The sequence below is a fragment of the Monodelphis domestica genome, chromosome 2 (assembly GCF_027887165.1).
Source record: "Monodelphis domestica isolate mMonDom1 chromosome 2, mMonDom1.pri, whole genome shotgun sequence".
In the NCBI taxonomy this organism is placed as follows: domain Eukaryota; kingdom Metazoa; phylum Chordata; class Mammalia; order Didelphimorphia; family Didelphidae; genus Monodelphis; species Monodelphis domestica.
In genome coordinates, this window is record NC_077228.1 from 508,901,594 (window position 1) to 508,912,715 (window position 11,122).

An 11,122-nucleotide genomic window follows, 5' to 3' on the forward strand; every position below is an offset into this window, starting at 1 on the left:
AATTAAGTCCTGTAGAAGTGAAAAGACTTGTCTAAAGTCATGCATGTAGTTAAGTGGCAAAAGTTGAATTCCTTCATTTGATAGAAGCAGTGTGGAATAAGAAACAGAGGAAAAGCTGGGTTCAAATCCCATCTCAGGCACTTATTAGCTATGCGATCCTCAGGAAGTCAACTAAGATCTCAGTGCCTCCGTTTTCTCATCTTAAAATGATAGCTAATGATCTACAAGGACCATCTCAGTGAAGCTGTGAAACTGAAGCCTGAAACCCAGAGGATAAAGGGATTTTCTCAACATCACACAGGAAGTAAATTAGCAGGGTTAGAATTTGAATCAAGCTCTCTGACTCCAGGGCCAGCGCTCTTCCTATTCCTAAAAATTCAGCTGAGTGGCTCAGACAATATTAACTTACGCTATAGTTAAAACCTTGGCAGACTCCCTGAAATTCAAGTAATTCTTGAAAAATGTTACTTATTACCAGTGAGACAAAAACAACAACAACCCAACAATGACAGGAAAATTCAAGCAAACCAGGTAAGCTCTGTGTAAGGTTAAGTGTAAAAACACTGGCTTTGGAATGAGTCGACAAACATTTTGTTGTTGTTGTTGTTGCCAACAAGAATTTTTTAATCGAGTACAATGGGGAAAAAATGGGAAAAGTCACAGATATAAAAACAGAATAGATATAATTCATTAGTTATTGCAAAGAGGTATCAAAATAAGACTTCAAATTCGTTGGGAGGCTTTTTCTTTTTCTTTTTTTTTAAAACCCTCACCTTCCATCTTGGAGTCAATACTGTGTATTGGCTCCAAGGCAGAAGAGTGGTAAGGGCTAGGCAATGGGGGTGAAGTGACTTGCCCAAGGTCACACAGCTGGGAAGTGTCTGAGGCCAGATTTGAACCCAGGACCTCCCGTCTCTAGGCTTGGCTCTCAATCCACTGAGCCCCCGGGAGGCTTTTTCTTAATTTTCTTAGTTACAGAATGTCTCATTTTCTTACAAAAGACAATTAAAACAACTCATCTCAAAAGCTCACCAAAGAGATCTTATTAAAAATGGCTTACTTGTATTATAAAGATGAGAACACATAATTTCAGGGGTCCACACGACTTTATAAGCTAAAGAATTTGAACATCCAATAGTGGGGAGGTAGTGGGTTAGAGAACAAAAAGGTTTGCCAAGAGTGGAAGAGAATTCCTAATGTAACTTGCTTCTTCCTTTTGAATAAAGTAGGATTCTTTGTGGCAGGGGTTATTCTCCATTTAGGCATCTCTAGGGCAAAGAATTTCCCAGCATTTGTGGTTACATATATATACTATATACATACATACATATATATATATATTTAAGTGTATGCAGCTTTGGCAAAATCACATATATTTAGGGAAGCAGAAAAATACTTCAAATAATGACCCAAATCCTCTGCAATATGGAATATTTTTCTTTTTTGCAATCAAAGAGCTCCAAATCCCTGTTCCACAATGTACCTTGAAAACAATAACAACAAATGTATAGCTGTTGGTCTACCTTCAAAGTGCAATTCTAGCTAAAATTATTTTCTGTCTGTTAAATACAAACAAACAAACAGAAACAAAACAAAAACCCACAGGCCGATGGAAGATGTCTTGGTCTTGAAGATTGGTCCCCTAAGCTGAATTGTGTGGAACTCATTCTGCTCCTTCCACAGCTGTAGTTGAAGCAGACTTCACAAAGTATGGGCCTTCGCTCAGGTATGCTCTTAGTCTTAAGCAATATTGGTTTCCAAAGATTTCTGTAATTGTTTTCGAGTTTTCACTAGCTCATATTTGGCATCTTTTGAAGCTTTGACACGTTCCACAGATCGATCCAGGATATATTCCACAAACCCTGGGCTGTTAAGCATAAGTTTCTGAGCTCACGGTTGGTTTGCAATGGCTGTGAATACTTTTAACGCAGCACAATGCAGTTCAGAGAAAGGTTGGGTGCTGATCCCTCTAAAATGTGCCAGTGGGGGGCAGCTGGGTGGCTCAGTGGATTGAGAGTCAGGCCTAGAGATGGGAGGTCCTGGGTTCAAATCTGGCCTCAGACACTTCCCAGCTGTGAGACTCTGGGCAAGTCACTTAACCCCCATTGCCTAGCCCTTACCACTCTTCTGACTTGGAGCCAATACACAGTATTGACTCCAAGATGAAAGGTAAGGGTTTTAAAAAATAAAATAAAATAAAATTTAATAAAATAAAATAAAATGTTCCAGTGGATCCCAAGTTAAAAAAGAGAACCAGCATTCTGTCATTCTTAGATCTTCAATCTGTTGATCATGTGATAAATGAAGAAGAGATTAAATCGCATCTAAACACCTAATTTTTAATTCTGTTGAAGCATTCTTTGCTGGGTGTCCTATTCTCTTCAGCAGGTGTTCAAACCAACTTCCTGTTTTCTGTAAAACCTGTTTTCCTTCCACATTTGAGCCCAGGATCCCTAAGGTGTCCACAGATACTCCTATCATGGTAGGACCCTGACCTTCTGCCATTTCAAAGACTTTTTCTACGAAGATTGGGCATTGTTCACATATCTATTGAGAGCTATCCACTATTGCCAGGTTGCCAAAAATTTTGACAAATCCTGGCAAATAGAAATTGGAGAAAGGATCTAAATCTGCCCCAACGATGATGTTAGAAATTTGATCAATTATTCCTTCTTGGGCAAGATATTGTCGTCCATGATGAGTGTGTGCCAGTAATGTCACCATTTCTCTACAGGTGGCTCTGACTAGAACATCATCACCAATCAGCTCTCTAATGAGCTGGGTTACTAATTCGCTGTCAGTACAGTATTTTAAGGATTCTGATGACACAGAGGAAATCTCCACAATCAGCTCATAGACCCTGTACCGTACGTTGTCACTTGATTTCATTACGTTTTCAAAATCATCTAACAGGCTGCTTCCAAAAAAAGACTAATCCGGCTTGAGTTAGGGCTATTCTTGACAGTGACTTGATAGCTGCTTAACTATAGATAATTTTTCTCCACCAATGCAATAAATTATGTCCTTCAGTAATTCAGAACTATTGAGAATCTCGGTAACAGCCTCTGAATTTTCTACAATTCTTCCACCTGGGCCAGAGCGAGGATTACCACAGCATCATCAGGGTGAGATAGTCCCCTGTGCAGTTCATCCCTAAGGTTTCGGGCCATGTAGACTGGTTCCATAGCTTGGAGAAATCTCTCCAGAATGGACACACAAGGTAGTCTGCCAAAGCTCGGCCACTTGTTCCCAGAGTGAGCTGAGCGGCACGGACTGCAGGGCAGCCTGCAAGGCCCAGAGTTCCTCCAGTGGAGCCTCCAGCCAAGCCACCTCCTGAAGCAAAGCTAAAATCCAGGCCACAATCTTTCCACGACAAACATTTATTAAGTGCCTATTGTATACCAAATACAGTGCTGAAGACAAAAGATAGTCTGTACTCTCAAGGAGCTCACAATCTAATGGGGTTGGGATAGGAGCATAAATAAACAACTATGAATGAAGGAGCTATAGAAGGAATAAATTGGAAATAATCAACAGGTGGAAGGCATTAGTACCAAGAGGATTCAGGGAAGGCTTCCTGAAGAAGGTGGGATTTTAGCTGGGACTTGAAATCAAGAAGCAGAGATGAGGAAGAAAATGCTCAGTCAGCAGATGGCATGTCTGGTTGGAGAAATAGCAAGGAGACTACTCTGGGAGATAGGGTGGGTGAGATGTAAGAACACTGGGAAAGTTGGGGGACAGGTTATGAAAGGACAAACAGAAGATAATATATTTAGTTCTGGAATTGAGAGAGAGCTCCTGGAGTTTAAGAGAACCACTTTGACAGCTGTTTAGTTTGTTATGGTTGGACTGAATAGATTTAATTGGTGGTTACCAGGGATTTTAATTTCTTTCTTTCTTTTTTTAAACCCTTACCTTCCATCTTGGAGTCAATATTGTGTATTGGCTCCAAGGCAGAAGAGTGGCAAGGGCTAGGCAATGGCGGTCAAGTGACTTGCCCAGGGTCACACAGCTGGGAAGTATCTGAGGCCAGATTTGAACCTAGGACCTCCTGTCTCTAGGCCTGACTCTCAATCCACTGAGCTACCCAGCTGCCTCCTATGGGATTTTAATTTCTAAATCCCAAAATGAATTACTAAAGTCAAATGGAATTTATGGTAGTTTATTTTACAATAGAGGAGAGAGAGAGAGAGAGAGAGAGAGAGAGAGAGAGAGAGAGAGAGAGAGAGAGAGAGAGAGAGAGAGAGAGAGAGAGAGAGCGCTCTGGCTTCCTCTGAGCCAGGTAGAAGTTCTAAGGCACCAGTCAGGGAAAAGGAGTCTTTCTCAGAGGTTCATACCTCCAAAAAAGGGCAAGGAACTAAGTCAGCCTTTACACTCACCATGGTGACCATCTAAAAGGTAAGCAGTCTGAGATCTCCTGCATGAGCTCCTCCAGGGGTTCAGTTCCACAGTCAAGTGTCTTCACTCCAAGTCTGAGTGTCTGTCTTCCAGTCTCTCCTCAAGTGTCTATCTTCCCTCCAGCTCTGAATGACTGCTCTTCACTCCAAGCCAGAGTGACTATCCTTCAGTCCAACTCCGAGTGACTGAATTCATCCTGTGTGTTTTTGTTTCCATTATTTAAAGGCCTTTTTCTCTTGTATCGCCTCCTCTAAATTTTATATCTACTAATCATAGCCAATGCTTCTCTCCAGGACTGCCCACTCTTTCACATGTGGGTCACAGAACTCCCACTCAATGTATGAAATGGGTGTTCTTACCTTTTTGTGGTTAGTTCACACCTTTTTGTAGTTAATTCATACCTTTTTGTAGTTAAAATGGGTAGATCTACTTTAAATACTGGGTTTACACTTTGGGGATTAAAATCTAAAAATAGATAGGGGATTACAATTTAATCTTTACAATAAAGGAAGAGCTAAGTACCTTCATTGTTACAATCAGGGGAGAGCCAAATCCAGTCTTCACACAGCTATGTGAAGGATGGACTAAAATGGGAAGGTGATAATCATCCAAGAATGAGGGGATGAAGGTCTGTACCATGGTGGTGGTAGCATCAAAGGAGAGATGGAAGTATATTTGACAGATGATGAAAAGGTGAAATCAACAGGTCTTGGCAACAGATTGGATATAGGGGATGAAAGAGTGAAGAGTCAATGACATTTAGGCTGTGAGCCTGAGTGAGTCCCAAGGATGTTAGTACCTTCAACACCAATAAAGAAGTTAGGAAGAAAGGAGAATTTGGGAGGAAAGATGATACGTTCAATTTTGGACATGTTGATTAAGAGGTCTACAGGATATCTAGTTTGAGATGTGGAAAGGATAATTTTAGCGTTGTGACCTAAACTATGTTAATTATTGGTTGCCATGGAGATCCCAAATAATTTTAAAAATTACCTAAGTCAGTCTGGAAATTTATGGTGATTTAATTAATATAGTGGAAAGAAATTTAAGAAGAAGGGAGAAGGAAAGGGTGTAGGATTTCTCCTGCCTGACTTGTGCCAGGCAGGAAGATTAGAGGCTTTAGAAGGTAAGGTTTTGGAGAGTAAAAGAGGAAGGAATCAGCCTGAACTCCAAGAGGGCTCAGCCAAGATGCCTGAACCCGAATTAGCTCAAGGGCAAACTCATTGCCAAAACCCAGACAAATAGCTGCCACCACTCCAAGATGTAGAAATGCTTAGCACTCTGCTAGCCAGACGCCTCTCCAGGGAAAAAGAGGCTGAAGAGAGGAAGTGATGTGCCCTATATAGATGGTTTTATATCACTTTCCTGCATCTCATCTGTACCAATGTTAGCTTAGCTTGACTTAGGACAGCCCAGGTGTCTGTCTGCTGTTTCTGCACATGTCTGTTGAAGGCCATTTTCTCAAAAACTTAATCCTTGAGTATGATGCAGACATTCCTGACCTTGTTAAACTAAGTAGAGTGAAGAAATGTAGAGTTTCCAAGACTTGATTCTGTTAGACCAAGTATCTCCATTGTTACTAATCAGGAAATAGCTAAATCAGATCTTCTAAAGTATGGTCTAAGTAGGGTGGAGTAGTTTTAAAATTCACAGATGTCAATAAGGTGGTTGGCGATTCAAGATTGAGGTCATCAGAGGGGTTAGGGTTGGATAAGTAGATTTGAAAATCATCAGCACAGAGATGATAATAGAATCCAGAGGAGTTGGTGAGATCATCGAAGTGAACTAGTATAGAAAGAAAAGAGAAAAGAGCCCAGGAAGTACCTTGGAGGATACCCAGGGTTAATGATTATGGTCTAGGTGAAAATCTAGCAAAGAAGACTGAGGTACAAGAGGGAGAAGGGGAGAGGAAACTGGCTTAGAAGTGGCTTGCTCTCAGTCACACAGCCAGCAAGTGTCAGGATCAAGGTATTGAAAGAAAAATTATTTCTCTTTTGGACTAACAAAGTAAAACATATTAAGAAATTAAAAGTTTAATTAAAAATATGTTAAGGTGTCAATACGCTGGTGTGCTGATCATTGGAGAGCAACCTGGATTTCAAGATAGATCAGTTTTTTTTAACTAAAATTTTTATCATAAGATAGATTTTGATGGGTTCTTATCAGCACTAGGGGGGCCTTTGCAGCTCAGTTCCTTCCCCAGTATGTAACACTGTACAGTTGTGACAGGTGGAGTGTGTAATCTCAGGAAGTACAGGCTGAATGTGGCTTTCCCCCTGACAACACTGATTGATCCATAGGGCTGGGAATATGAGGGGTTGGAATCAAGATATTTTTCAACAAAGGCTTGAACCAAGGTTTCTGATGACCCCATGTCTGGTACTCAATCCATTTCTCCTTTTGGCTTCACCTTGAGAAATAATACTGCAAAAATGAAAAACTGGGTCTTTCATGAAAGGAATTTCAAGGTCAACCCAGTAAGTGGGAGATGGTTTATACAGTTTTTGCAACTTCAGGGACCCATGCTCACTTAATCCCAACTAGTTTGAGTTTTTCTGGAACATCCTAGAACCATTATTTGCATATACTCTGGGTTTTTTTCCCCCACATATTCTTTATTTTATTTTATTTTTTATTTTTGGAAAATTTTATTTAACTAGTCACTTTAGAACATTATTCTTTGGTTATAAGAATCATATTCTTTCCCTCCCCTCCCCCCCACCCCTTCCTGTAACCAACGTGCAATTCCACTGGGTTTTACATGTATCCTTGATCAAAATCTATTTTCATGTTGTTGATGCTTTCACTAGGATGATCATTTAGACTCTATATCCCCAATCATATCTCCTTTGACCCATGTAATCAAGCAGTTATTTTTCTTCTGTGTTTCTACTCCCACAGTTTTTCCTCTGAATGTGGATAGTATTCTTTCTCATAAATCCCTCAGAGTTGTTTCAGATCATTGCATTGTTGCTAGTAGAGAAGTTCATTACATTCGATTGTGCCACAGTGTATCAGTCACTGTGTACAATGTTCTCCTGGTTCTGTTCCTCTCACTCTGCATCAATTCCTGGAGGTCGTTCCAGTTCACATGGAATTCCTTCAGTTCATTATTCCTTTGAGCACAACAGTATTCCATCACCAACAGATACCACAATTTGTTCAGCCATTCCCCAATCGAAGGGCATCTCCTCATTTTCCAATTTTTGGCCACCACAAAGAGTGCAGCTATGAATATTTTTGTACAAGTCTTTTTCCTTATTATCTCTTTGGGGTACAAACCCAGCATTGCTATGGCTGGATCAAAGGGCAGACAGTCTTTTAGTGTCCTTTGGGCATAGTTCCAAATTGCCTTCCAGAATGGTTGGATCAATTCACAACTCCACCAGCAATGCATTAATGTCCCAACTTTGCCAAATCCCCTCCAACATTCATTGTGTGAATTTTAAAATTAATATTCAATAACTAATAATATTTTAAAAGTTTTATTAATAATAACTAGGGCAAAAGAACTATCTGAATTCAGCCCTGTTGCAGGTCCAAAAAGAGAGAGAGGGAGGAGTTACAGCCACTTAAATACAGTCACACAAAACATGGGGATGCAGGAAAAGGGAATTTGGGGAAATAGTAAGGGATTTCTGGGGGATGAAGTCCAAAGGCTCAAAATCTCCATTTATACAATTGCTTTCCTTTGCTGTCATGTTAGCCAATCTGCTAGGTGTGAGGTGATACATCAGAGTTGTTTTGATTTGCATCTCTCTGATTATAAGAGATTTAGAACACTTTTTATGTGCTTATTAATAATTTTGATTTCTTTATTTGAAAATTTCCTATTCATGTCCCTTGCCCATTTATAAATTGGGAAATGGCTTGGTTTTTTGTGCAATTGATTTAATTCTTCATAAATTTGAGTAATTAGACCTTTGTCACAGGTTTTAGTTATGAAGATTTCCCCCCCAATTTGTTGCTTCCCTTCTAATTTTGGTTGCATTGGGTTTGCTTGTTCAAAAGCTTTTTAATTTAATGTAATCAAAATTATTAATTTTACATTTTGTGATTTTTTTCTAACTCTTGCTTGGTCTTAAAAACCTTTCCTTTCCCAGAGATCTGACATGTATACTATTCTGTGTTCACCTAATTTACTTATAGTTTTCTTCTTTATATTCAGGTCATTCACCCATTCTGAGTTTATCTTGGTGTAGGGTGTGAGGTGTTGATCCAAACCTAATCTCTCCCATACTGTCTTCCAATTTTCCCAACAGTTTTTATCAAACAGTGGACTTCTGTCCCAAAAGCTGGGATCCCTGGGCCCATCATAGACTGTCCTGCTATTCCACTGTCTATTCCACTGATCCTCCCCTCTGTCCCCTAGCCACACTGCCCTGATGACCACTGCTTTATAGCATAGTTTGAGATCTGGTACTGCGAGGCCACCCTCCTTTGAGTATACTCTGTTGATTCTTGTAGATCAACCCAGATCTATAGTATGATATGGGAAGGGGGTCCCCATACCCCCTTGCTCTAAGTTGAGCCTTTCTGAGTGATTATTATCGATCAATATTTTTTAGCTTGCCATTCAGTCAGTCCGTAAACACATATTAAGCACCTACTATGTGCTAGGCACTTCATCACATGGCAATGAGGTATGGAATATAACTACCTCCAAAGAACTAAAGTTGAACATTATAGATAGGGAAAGGAAAAGATGGTGAATGTGGGCTGGTTACAACATATCACCCATGAAGAATTTCAGAGAAAAGGCATGAAATTTATCATCAAAGAATTGTATGATGGGAAGAGAGGAGGGACTGGGGTCCAGCAAAATCCCACCATGATTAAAGAATCATAGATTCCTCTTTTACAACTGAAATGAGGGAGGGAGAGTGGAAGCTTATTTCTCTTCCAAACAATCAATCAACCAATTAACAAGCCTCTAAAGAGAAGGCAGACTCTGTGCCTGGAAGCCAGAGATACAAAGCTAAAAACTGAACAATGCCTAAATTCAGGACTGACTCAATGCTTGAATTGAAAAGCAGCAGCTGGGCTACCCAGTGTTCTTGAGTTGTAAGCTTAGAATCAGGAAGACTTAAGTTCAAATCTAGCCTCAGAACCTAGGCAAGAAATACTTTGCCACTCTCTGTTTCAGTTTCCCCAACTGTAAAAAGAGTAATATAATAGCATCTGCCCCCCCCCCCACCAGTTAATGTGAGACCATGTTTGTGAAATGCCTGGCACATGATAGATTTGTTTCTCTCCTCTGTCAAGAGATAGGTAACATGCTTCAGTGGACTTGATCAGCATCAAACACCTACTATGCACCAGATACTGTGAGAGGGAGGAAACTAGGGATACATAGTCAAGGGCATTGTGCTAGAAACTGGGTATATTTAAATACTCTCAATGGATTTATGAGACGTACCCACTGATTGTGTAGATAAGGTCCCTATAGAGAGCCCACCCAACACACTAGAAGCCTTCCCTACTTCCTCCTGCCATTGAAAGGGTCTCACTGGAGCACTCCAGCAGTTCACCTGTCACCCTTCATTTACTCTTTTTTTTAAACCCTTAATGTTTTGTTTTAGAATTGATGTTGATCCCAAGGCTGAAGAGAGGTAAGAGCAAGGCAATTGGGGTGAAGCAGCTTGCCTAGGGTCACACAGCTAAGAAGTGTCTGAGGTCATATTTGAACCCAGGACCTTCCATCTTCAGGCTTGGTGTCTGGAGACACCTACCTTCCTCTTCCTCACTCACCTTTGTCTCATGACAAGCCCTTCTTCTCTTCCCATCATACAGTTCTTTGATGATATATTTCTCTCCTGTTCTCTGAAATTCTTCATGAGTGATATGTTGTCACCAGTCCACAACCACCATCTTTTCCTTTCCCTATCTATAATGCTCATCTGTAGTTCCTTGGAGGTAGTTATATTCCACATCTCCTTGCCATGTGGTGAAAGGAGGTGCTTAATATCTTTTTACTTATTGATTGATTTAGCAATGCTAGTAGAATGTTAATACTAAAAAAGACAAACCTTTGTTTTCATAGGAAGTTGGGGGCAGGGGGTAGGACAGAGGTTTGCAGTCTCCTAAAGGCAATTCAAACTTCTCTTCTCTTGCTCAATTCAAATCCTGGTTTACTGTCCATCTGCACGTTTGGTGCCAATATACCTACTCATGGGTCAAGCTTTTAATGGTACCTGTCCAAATGCTGAAATCTGGGCAATAGCCATTTTTTATTCATTTAGTCTTTCCTATATGGATGTTCAGATCAAACTTATTTTGGAGCTTTATAAATATTTTTGTCTTATCTTCTTTTTCCTCCTTGGCACTCATCACATTTTAAAATGCTAGTCCCCTCTCCCTTAAGCTGAAAACAGTTCTTTCTCCCACATCTCCAGCAATCTTTAGCAATGATTGCTCTCAATAGACATCTCTAAGAGCTGTGGTAAGCAACCTGAAACATGTCCTCAGAACACTTTGGAAGATGGGAAACAAGGCAAAGTTGGGATGGGGTCTAGTTTATCTGGGTTTGGTGACTAGGAAGAGGAAGCATACCACATGGTAGGTTTTTACGTTAACTAATGATTCTAACTATTAGAGATTTAAGCTCCGTTTTTTTTTTTCTGGATCATAGAGCTAGTGTTGGAAGGAACCAGAAAAATGCATGTAATTCAACCCCAATTTTACAGATGATAAAACTGAGTCCCATGGAGGAGAAGTGATCCAC

General features: G+C 40.2%; 1 pseudogene; it reads right to left on the minus strand.

The window, feature by feature from the left end:
• Positions 1 to 2,202: 2,202 nt before the first annotated feature.
• LOC100015679 (26S proteasome non-ATPase regulatory subunit 5-like) lies at positions 2,203 to 3,134 on the minus strand (annotated as a pseudogene).
• Positions 3,135 to 11,122: the final 7,988 nt, after the last annotated feature.